The sequence below is a fragment of the Neoarius graeffei genome, chromosome 22 (assembly GCF_027579695.1).
Source record: "Neoarius graeffei isolate fNeoGra1 chromosome 22, fNeoGra1.pri, whole genome shotgun sequence".
Classification (NCBI taxonomy): domain Eukaryota; kingdom Metazoa; phylum Chordata; class Actinopteri; order Siluriformes; family Ariidae; genus Neoarius; species Neoarius graeffei.
Window position 1 is genome coordinate 8,641,404 of NC_083590.1, and position 10,788 is coordinate 8,652,191.

Genomic DNA, 10,788 nt, shown 5'->3' on the forward strand with positions numbered 1-10,788 from the left:
TTTTAATGTGTATTGTTGGATTGTAATTTATGCTGTATTGTTATGGAGCAATTTCTGGCACAAGAATTTCCTTCAGGATCAATAAAGTCTTATCTTATCTAAGAGGACTATAAAAATGTACAGAATTGTTTAAGAATTGAGGCAATGAGAGACAGCATTTATTAAAAAGGTGATTGTCATCATGATGTGGTTATTTTGTGGGAATGCTACCAGTTTTTTCGCGAACAATTTTATCATTTTTAATGATAGTGAAATATAAAGAATGATATAAAGACATTTTTATGTGCCGTTATTTGGTCACATGCACATTCAAGCACAGCGAAATTCCTCCTCTGCATTTAACCCATCTGAAGCCGTGAACACATGCATGAGCAATGAGCACACACACATACCTAGTGCAGTGGGCAGCTGTGCTACATCTTGGGGATTAGAGGTCTCGCCATGATACAGAGGGAGGGGTCAGTGCTGTTCATTCACTCAACTCCCCTCACAGTTTTCCTGCTGGTCCTGGGAATCAAACCAACAATCCTTTGGGCCCATGGCTGCACTCTATAGAAAGTCTGCAACAAAACGCCATTTTCAAATCATTGTGTCTTACAGTGGCTCAAGTGGAATTCTGGGAAAATGGCTGATTTAGGTAACCTGTATGGATACACTATTGTGTAGTAGAAGAGCAATAACACACAGCATTTTTAATTTATTGTTAATACAGTTGAATGAATGAATGAATGAATCCTTTATTGTCACTGTTACCAGTGAAATTGACCATCAACCTGTCCTTACAGAGGGGGAACAGGACAGGAAGACAGGGATAAAAGAAAAAGAAAAGAAAAAAAGGAAGGAAAGATGATGAAAAAAGAACACCCCCCCACTATGCTCCGATCAGGAGTACAGTGTGGGAACATTTAAAAACCTCCGCAAAAGCACACAATAACACAAGTACACTTTGAAACATGGGACTTGAGGAGGGGAGGAGGTAGAGGTAACCCAGCGCAAGCAAGCAGCCGTCCGCTCCTGCAGCCATGCAAACGGCGCTGGTCATGCACCTGCTTGTCACACTGGGGTTGAAAAATGGCAACCGCGGAAAATTGGGGAAGGAATGCGAAGCGAGAGTGTCTCCCAGCAGTGACCTTCTGGGGGAAATGTTATCCCAGCAACGTCCTTGATCAAGGCCAGTGCTGTTCAGGGAGCCGAATGTCGATAAGATAGAGATTGTTTAGTCTTTCAAACAGACGCAGTCTTTACACGTCCACAACACTCAGTTGGTTATTCCATCTTTAATTTTAGCAGGATATTATTGTGTACAACTTCAAATCATAAAACATTCACACAATATGTTGAAATTGAAATTAAAACTGAAAACAATGATCTGTAAATAATCTTTGACCTGCATACCGTAGCACTTATCATAGATTTTGTCTGCGGGACGATTTTATTTGGTGATCCTCGTAGATTGTGTCTGCGGGACGATTTTTGGTGATCCTCGTGGAAGAGCCACGGGAAGAGCGCGCTTTATGTGATCCTCGTAGATTTTGTCTGCGGGACGATTTTTGGTGATCCTCATAGATTTTGTCTGCAAGACGATTTTATTTGGTGATCATCGTAGATTTTGTCTGCGGGACGATTTTTGGTGATCCTCGTGGAAGAGCCACAGGAAGAGCACGCTTTATGAGTTAAACCCATAATAATAATTAATCTCGAGGCTGATTCCTTTTTTGAACTTTATTTCATTTTATTATTTTATTTCTACTATTGTTTAATTCTTATTATTTTTCTTCCCCAATTATTTTATGTAATTTTATTTTCTATTGTTTACTGTTCTGCTTTTACTTCTGTAAAGCACATTGAACTGCCACTGTGTATGAAATGTGCTATAGAAATAAACTTGCCTTGCCTTATTTGTCACGTGCACAGTGAAATTCATCCTCCGCATTTAACCCATCTGAAGCAGTGAACACACACACAGCAGTGGGCAGCTATACTGCAGCACCCAGGGAGCAGTTAGGGATTAGGTACCTTCCTCAAGGGCACTTCAGCCCAAGGCCACCCCATGTTAACCTAACCGCATGTCTTTGGACTGTGGGGGAAACCAGAGCACCTGGAGGAAACCCACACAAACACAGGGAGAACATGCAACCTCCACACAGAAAGGCCCCTGCACTCAAACCCAGAACCTTCTTGCTGTGAGGCAACAGCACTAACTACTACACCACCCCAAATATCACAGTGGCTACAGACTGAGACATACACAAGCCACAGTCCTCACTGCTGAAACCTGGGATTGATCCAGGGCCTTTTAGAGCTTCAGTCTAATGCTCTCCCTACTGAGCTATTTCAGCAAGCCCAATGCAACAGCACATTATTTGATGTTTTAATCATGAATTTTATTGTTTTTCAAAATAAATACATTTCAATTCAATTCAGCATCCATGCCAGGCTCTACCCTGACCCATCCTTTAGATGTAGCAGGAGCCTTGACTTAGCATGCCCTATCAATGGCAGGCCATGCGATCAGATGCTTGTTGAAGAGCATGTGCTAGATGCAGTTGAGTCCTTTTGTTACTTTGGTGATACCTTATGCCCTGGTGGATGATGTGAGCAAGCTACCATCACAAGAACAAGGACAGCATGGAGAAAGTTCAGAGAGCTACTACCCCTCTTGTCATGCAGAAGATTGGCATATTGTACCCGAGGTCACATTTACAGTTCCTGCATGAGGAGTGCTTTGTTGTATGCAAGCAGGTGCTGGCCTCTGAAGAGACAGGATGTTTGGCATCTTATAGAGGAATGAAAGAGCTCTGCTATGGTGGATGTGTTGTGTAAAGCCCAAGGATGGGGTCAGCTCCAGCAGTCTTCGTCTGAGGCTCGGTCTCCTGGATCTGGATGCTGACCTCAGGTATAGGCATTTGCGGTGGTTTGGCCATGTGTGGTATAGTTCCACCATGACTGCAAGAATCATGGCCCACCAGGTGGAAGGTGCAATAAAGAGGGGCAGGCCCCGCAAGATCTAGAAAGAGCTAGTCACACAGGACTTACAGGAGTGGGGCCTCACTGTTGAGGATGTTCTGGATCGAAAGTATTGGAGAAGGATGCGACAGTCAAGTCATGCATCGTCTGACACACCTGTGGTGTAAGAAGACGTTAAAATGGATAGTGAGTGATTCTTGCAACATGTTGAAAAAAAAAAGTTGTGACAGTAAAGCATTTCCCACTTTATAATGTTCCCGTTGCTTTCCACAACACTTAAAAGATCTTTATGGACTGAAGATACCAAGTGATGAAGTGTTTCAGGTGTTATTTTTGTCCCGTTCTTCCTGTAAATAGGTCTTAAAGGAGATACGCAGAGCGTTTAATTTTAAATGCATTTCTGAGTGGATAGTATCTCCATCCTTGACTCTTGTATGCTGCATAAGTGGGAATAAAAAAAAATATTTTTGAGAGTTAAAATCGACCGCAAAGTTGTCATTGGAGCTGAGCCAGCCAGCCCTGAGTACGTGACATCACAGCAGGAACCGGTTTTAAGGCCGAGGCCTTTTACAGCTATAGACCAAAGTCATATCAATAAACATTTATGGTGAAAGTAAGAAATACCGTTACCGACTTGCTCAACTAAGACTGATTTGACTTCACTGATTGTGGGTTGAGTCTCATTAAAATAGGATGGGTGCTATAACTTATGCAGCATACATGTACATGTATGCATTTTCACTGATAAATCGTAAAAGGCTCATTAAATAATCAGATGAACTGAGACAATCACATTCTGAAGAAAATTAAATAATCTTATACCGCTAACTTAAACACAATACAAGTTACATGGATTAATCTAAATGCAGGTAAACAACGTGTTGTTTTTTTATCCAAATGAGAGTCGGAGCTTACCCATCTGTGTTCTCGCTTCTTGAAGGCCGATCTTGTGGCCAATTGTTTTTGAAACAAGCTGACTTTCAGTTCTTTGTTCAGTTCTCCATTCATTCACTTCTTCCACGTAAGGGCGAGATGGCAGCAATATCCAGTTTAGAAATCAGACTGCTGCTCCACTCTTTCACTTTTCTTCATACCATGTATTCTGCCATTACTGCTCAGCTCAGGCTATTACTAAAGCCCGGGATGGAACGGGATGTCACCGGTTTTAGCAAAAACTGTGGGGAGGTCACTGCCCGAGCGATATGTCCCGTCCCGTTCCATCCCGGGTTTTAGCAACAACCCTCGGCTCACTCCGGGAGGACTGGTGCAACTGAACTCACTTTCCTTTTAAAATAAATATATATATTTTCCTTTTCTTGTAGTTTTCTTTTCCTTTAATTGTTGGGACTGCACCCTCTTTCAATACGGGCTTATAGCCAACGCTCCTCAACAGATCAGAGGTCTCGTACGAGTCTTCAGTAAAATGTGCAGAGCAGAGGAGAGACCACTTCATAGGTGCCCAATGTGCCCATGAACTTCTCGCAAAACGCGTCCAAATCTTTGCAGTTTGAACATTCTTGGGCCATGAATGCAACATAAATCCACCTTCTGTCATGTTGCTGCACTGGCCAAAACCACATCTACGTGGCATGGTGATAAATTAGCTCAAAATGGAGGATCGGCGTTGCAGTCAGCTCGATGTTTTAGTATAGTGGAAATGGCGATGAGACCGATAGACTTCCTGCTGTGATGTTATGGATGTCAAGGTCATTCACTCAGACCGCTACCTATATAAATCACTTTAATCGTAAAAATTACTATATTAGATTTATTGTTAACGCTTAAAACTATTCCTGTGCCATTCTTGAGGTCACAAGGCATTTATAAATGAAAGCGAGGCCATGGTTCTGCGTATATGCTTTAAGGTGTGTAACAGTACACATTCTCTATTGGGAACAGAGGGGACACACCCTCTTCTTCCACAACCACGCCTTTGTAATGTGAGCAGAATGTGGTTTTGCATTGTCTTGTTGAAATCCCTGGAAAAGATGTCATCCTGAAGGCAGCAGATGTTGCTCCAAAATCTCAGTGTACTTTTCCACATTAATGCTCCATCACAGAAGTGCAAGTTACCTTTGCCAAGGGCACTGACCCAACCCCATACCATGAAACATCCTGGCTTTTGGACTTGTTCCTGGTAACAGTCTGGGTGGTCCTTTTCATCTTTGGTCCGGAGCACACGGCATCCATTTCTTCGAAAAAAGACCTGGAATACTGATTTGTCTGACCACAATACATGTTCCCACTGTGTGATGGTCCATCCCAGATGCCTCCGAGCCCAGAGAAGTCAACGGCACTTCTGGACACAGTTAACATAAGGCTTCCTTTTTGCAAAGTAAAGTTTTTAACTGGTGTTTGTGGATGTAACTCTGTATTGTAGCTTGATTAAGGATTTCCAAAGTAATCCCGAGCCCATGTGATTCTATTAGCTGTAGATGAATGACGGTTCTTGATGCAATGCCATCTGAGGGATCGGAGATCATGGGGGTTCAGATTAGGCTTGAGCCCTTTACTCACTGAAATTCCTCCAGATTCCTTGAATGGTTTAATGATATTATGCACTGTAGAGGGTGAAATATCCAAATCCCTTCCGATCTTTCTTTGAGGAACATTGTTTTTAAATATTTCAATAATTTTCTCATCCATTTGTTGACAAACTGGAGATCCTCGGCCCATCTTTGCTCCTCAAAGACTCGGCCTTTCCTGGATACTGATTTTGTCCCAAATCATGATTACAGGCACCTGTTGACATCACCTGTTTCACATCACATCATTATTTAATTGTTTTACCTCATTACTCACCCTAAATTGCTCCAGTCCCAACTTTTTTGGAAGGTGTTACAGGACTGAAACACAGGAATGGATGTAGATTAGCAGATAAAATGAAGTTGACCAACAAAACATGAAATATCTTGGGTTAATTCTGTCTGCAATGAAATACAAGTCAAAGTACATTTAGAAATCACAGCTTTCTTTTCTTAATTTGCATTTTTCACACTATCCCAACTTTTTCTGATCTGGGGTTGTAATTTAATATGTTATGTCCTTATGTGAAAAATTAAAAAGCATTGTTATTTGTTTGTTAACTGATGCAAATTTTTAATTTTTCAAATTTATTTATTTATGAGGTATATTTGAGGGGTGGCACAGTGGTGTCGTGGTTAGCGCTGTCGCCTCACAGCAAGAAGGTCTGGGTTCGAGCCCCGTGGCCGGCGAGGGCCTTTCTGTGTGGAGTTTGCATGTTCTCCCCGTGTCCTCATGGGTTTCCTCCGGGTGCTCCGGTTTCCTCCACAGTCCAAAGACATGCAGGTTAGGTTAACTGGTGACTCTAAATTGAGTGTAGGTGTGAATGTGAGTGTGAATGGTTGTCTGTGTCTATGTGTCAGCCCTGTGATGACCTGGCGACTTGTCCAGGGTGTACCCCGCCTTTCGCCCCTAGTCAGCTGGGATAGGCTCCAGCTTGCCTGAGACCCTGTAGAACAGGATAAAGCGGCTAGAGATGAGATGAGACGAGACAACAAAATCCTAAACTGCAGTATGTGACTTTTCCAGCCACAGCCACCAGGGGGCGATTGTGATCCTCTTACAGCATCTCTTCCTGTCATAGTGATGCCTCTTTCTCCTCTATGTTCCTTTCCTTATTTTAAACCAGGCCATTTGAAACTTCTCTTCCTAGAGTTCAATAAAAATGGCAAGTCATCTGACTCAGTGTCTCCTGTCTAAATATTTAAACCTGTGAAACAGGAGGCGCGAGGAAGCCGCTGATTGGGGCCATTTTAGAGTGATTACCTTGGGGCTGCTAGATCATTTTCTCTTGGCTCAGGAACACTGCGGATGATCCGATACCCCCAATAATTCTTCAGAGATGAAACGTAGTGTTTATACTTTCGCTGGCAAGCACAGAAAGTGAAAAGCAGGCCGTCTGCTCTGGAAAGCACTGCGAGACTCAGCGGAGCCGTTAGCATAGGAACGATGAATCGTAATTAGTATGAAGGATGCATATCGGATTGTTTGGTACGAATAACTGGAGCACATGATAAAAAGCAGAAGCATTTATACCACAGAGCTGTTATTCTGGTCAGAAGGTGTTGATTAAATTTTCTTAAACAGCAGCGCAGCTACAAATCACAGCTATATATTAATACACTTGTTCTAATACGTGATTGTTTCTAGAGGAACATCTCATTCACAGAAACTTGTTCAGTAGACGCTCCACATAAATGAGTGAAATTTTCTGGAAGGAGAAAATGTGTTTATTTGACGTTTATGGAAGGAGTCTCTAGTGTCAGCGCTTTGTACCAGTCAGAGGCGAAGCTGTAACTACGTTTTCAGACGTCTTCAAGATGCAACACAGAGGAGTTTATGGTTTTTTTGCAGACTCTCAGGAACATGACAAACTGCATCTTAAAAACTTGAAGAGAATACTGTAATTTCTGAGCCACAGCAATTCCTTGAACTCCAGCATGCTTTTTTTTTTTTTTTTGCTTTATGTAGATTGCTGGTTATTAATGTGTCCATCAGCTGTTTTGCTGAAAAAACAAGACTCTGTCATCTCACCCAAAGAGAAGGAAGGTTATCAGGGTCTTCAAAGAAACCAGGAAACTTTCTAATCTTTAAAAAAAGTATCCTTTTCATCATACTGATCTCCACCCATCTCGCCTGTCTGTCATGAGTTCTCGAGGAGATAACCCCAAGCCTTTCGCTATCAGACTGGACCTGGATTCAAGCGGAGAAATGCCATTGAGGCGAAACCTCCCATCGCTTTGGTTCATGGCTCCTACACGTTCTTCTTGACCTCATTTTTTATTTTCTCTCTTGCAGTGATAAGCAGTAGTTAAAACCTGAGGGGAGGCCGCCAGGAGCCGAGTTCTTGTTTCCAAAGGTCAGGAAGGCCACGGCTCCTCATGAGGTGTGTCATCTGAGCTTTCAAAAAGAAGTGGAACTGAATCTTTTCAAACTTGTATAACATCACAGAGCGTTAACTTCATTCTTCTGTGTATGTAAGCTGATGGACACCTGTGATTGGCTCGATCATTCTGATTGATAGAGGAACAGCATCCTTCCCACTCACACAAAATTAGTTTTGGCCGGGCACTGCCCGAACTAATAAATCATATCATTAGTTTTTCTTTGGTTAATCAGACACAAGGTACACCACCATTCTTGCCAGAGCAGCTAGGGGTTTGATGCCTTGCTCAAGGGTACTTCAGCCAGTCCTGATGGTCCAGGGAATCAAACCAGCAACCTTTTGGTCCCAAAGCTGCTTCGCTAACCATTAGGCCATGGTTTTCCCAAACGAAAGGACCAGTAGAAATTTCATAGACTCACAAGCTTCTGACAATAGCGCAAGACTGTTATTCCACTCCCTGGCGACTTGTCCAGGGTGTACCCCACCTCTCGCCCATAGTCAGCTGGGATAGGCTCCAGCTTGCCTGTGACCCTGTAGAACAGGATAAGCGGCTACAGATAATGGATGGATGGATGTTATTCCACTCTTTAGGAGAACGTGTTTACTGTTTTTAGCATAGCCAGGTTGTTTAAATTGTCTGTCTGTCTTTCTCAGAGATCCCTGTGTCAGGATTTAGAGTCAACCCTCTGCTCGGTTTGCTTCAGTTTATAAATCATAAAATACACTACGCTGTTGTCTAAAAGTGGTCTTTTCAACTTATTTTTTGTAGTAACCACTAAAATTCAGTGGGACGGCCACTTCAGTTCAAATAAATGTAACTGTCTTCTGATATTATCAGAAACTTTCCAGCTGCACTGCGGTGAACACAATACCTCTACTTCTCTGTCTTTTCATCTGATGAAGTGAGACAATATCTCCATGTTTGGAGGGAGGTTTTTCTACGCTCCCAAACTTCTGCCATTTTAGAGCATGTTTCAGTCTGTGTGTGGAGTCTGAATCAGAGAATCGGAGAGAAGTGGAGAACTTTGGGTTGTTTGTGAGCACAGAGCTGAAAATGTCCTTGGAGAACACTCTCTCTCTCTCTCTCTCTCTCTCTGTCTCTCTCTCTCTCAATAATTGGGCAGAAATACCATGAAAGGAAATTAAGCAAGTGTATGTGCATGGAGGAGCCTCCAGCGTTAAGACTTTGGAAGGATCGGTGGTAAAGCTGAACAACACAGGAAAGTCTATACTGATAGTTATTAAATGTTTTATTGGCATCACTTGTTTATTGGTGTTGTATGAGTGAAATAGCACTTTGTGTTGCTCTAGGAAAATAATCAACTTCAGAGTGGTCTGTGTTGTTCCACTTCACACTGAACCACCCTAATGTGGATTATTTGCCTAGACCTGAATGGCCTATTGTGTGTTATTCCTCACTAATCATCTCAGAGACTCAATTCTCTGTCAGTCCCAGTGAAGATCTAGTAGAACCAGTGGAAATTCTCATTAATGGAAATCTTGGCTTGTTCAGTCCAGTACGCCTGTCTGACGTCGGTTTCTTTGTGTTCCACCAGTTTTAGAGTCTGATGCTCTAATTGCTCCTGTTCTTTCAGAATAGAACCTTGTTCATTTTTCTGATGCTGTATTAAAAACCTTTACTCAAGCACAAACGCAGTCCCAAGGACGTCTGGCAAAGACATCTTTTAAATGGCTTTGGGCTCACTGGGTACACACACATTCTTGCAGAGCGAAGTAGCCAAATATTTTGAGAGCCCAGAGCTGCTTCCTGGCATACCACCGATCTGAACACGTTCAGGACAATTCCGTAAAGAAGGATAAGTAACTACTGTCCAGCTAATTTAAACTCTCGGATTTTTCCCCAACGCAGACCTCTGATGGTCAGGGATCATTAGGAGGATCATATCAATCTTATGAGATGGAGACGTTTTCTTGGCATCCGAAGATCGTTTATTACGATTGTGGTGTTGGGGAATTACAAGGCATATTTTTCAATGTCATTTACACACAAAATAAAGCAAACGGTCCAGTTCGGAGCATGTAATTAGTTCAAACCCAAAAGGGAACGCGTCAGCGAGCTATTAAAGCAAGTCGCTCGGCCATGAAAACACGACACACACATCGATCAAAGTGGCGTTCTCAATCTTTCATCTGGTAGTGGCCCTGCGTCACACATTCTGGATTTTACTTACACACACACACACACACACACACACAGAGAATGAGCTCCATCAATATTTAACTGGAATGGGTGGATATTTGAACATGTGGTTTCCCAATTTGTTTGGAATACAGTAGGTGTAAAGAGAAAACGACCCTGGTTGCTGAGAAACCAGGGACAATTCCCGTATTGTTCATCGTGTCAGTGGGGGAGCGGGACCGGCTCTGTATGACATAACCAGAGCCGGACCGTGATGGAGTGCTGGGTAAAAAAATACACTCCGGGTACGAGCCGCTCTTTTCCAGTGGCATAGGTTTGATTGACGACGCCTACGGGCTTAATGTCAAGCAAAACGAGAAGGGATAATTTTTTTTTTTTTTTTTGGAAATGAACCAGAAAACAGGTTCAGTCTGATTAACCCTGTGTCCCTATTCCAGGTGAATAATTGGAGATGGAAGCAAGTGCAGGTATTTTATGAAGTCAAAGGCAAGTAAGGTCAAAACCAGAACCATACATTGAGTGAACCATGAGCCAAACACTAAACAAAGGCAAGCAAGGACTTAAATAGGGACGCTGATCAAGGGGAAACACCGAAAAGGTGAGTGCAATCAGGAGGGCATGTGATATGGTCATGTGACTTGTCATAGTCCAATAGGGCTGATGGGTAATGTAGTCCAGGGACACCATATAACGGCCAAAACTAGCGCTGATGTGACATGGAGTCAGTATTACTATCCTGAAGGTTATGGTT

At 42.7% G+C, this 10,788-nt stretch overlaps 1 non-coding gene across 1 annotated transcript; it reads right to left on the reverse strand.

Annotated features, from left to right (window-relative positions):
- Positions 1–2,266: 2,266 nt before the first annotated feature.
- trnaf-gaa (transfer RNA phenylalanine (anticodon GAA)) lies at positions 2,267–2,339 on the reverse strand. The gene has a single exon. It is a non-coding gene; the product is annotated as a tRNA-Phe (tRNA).
- Between the last annotated feature and the right edge of the window lie 8,449 nt (positions 2,340–10,788).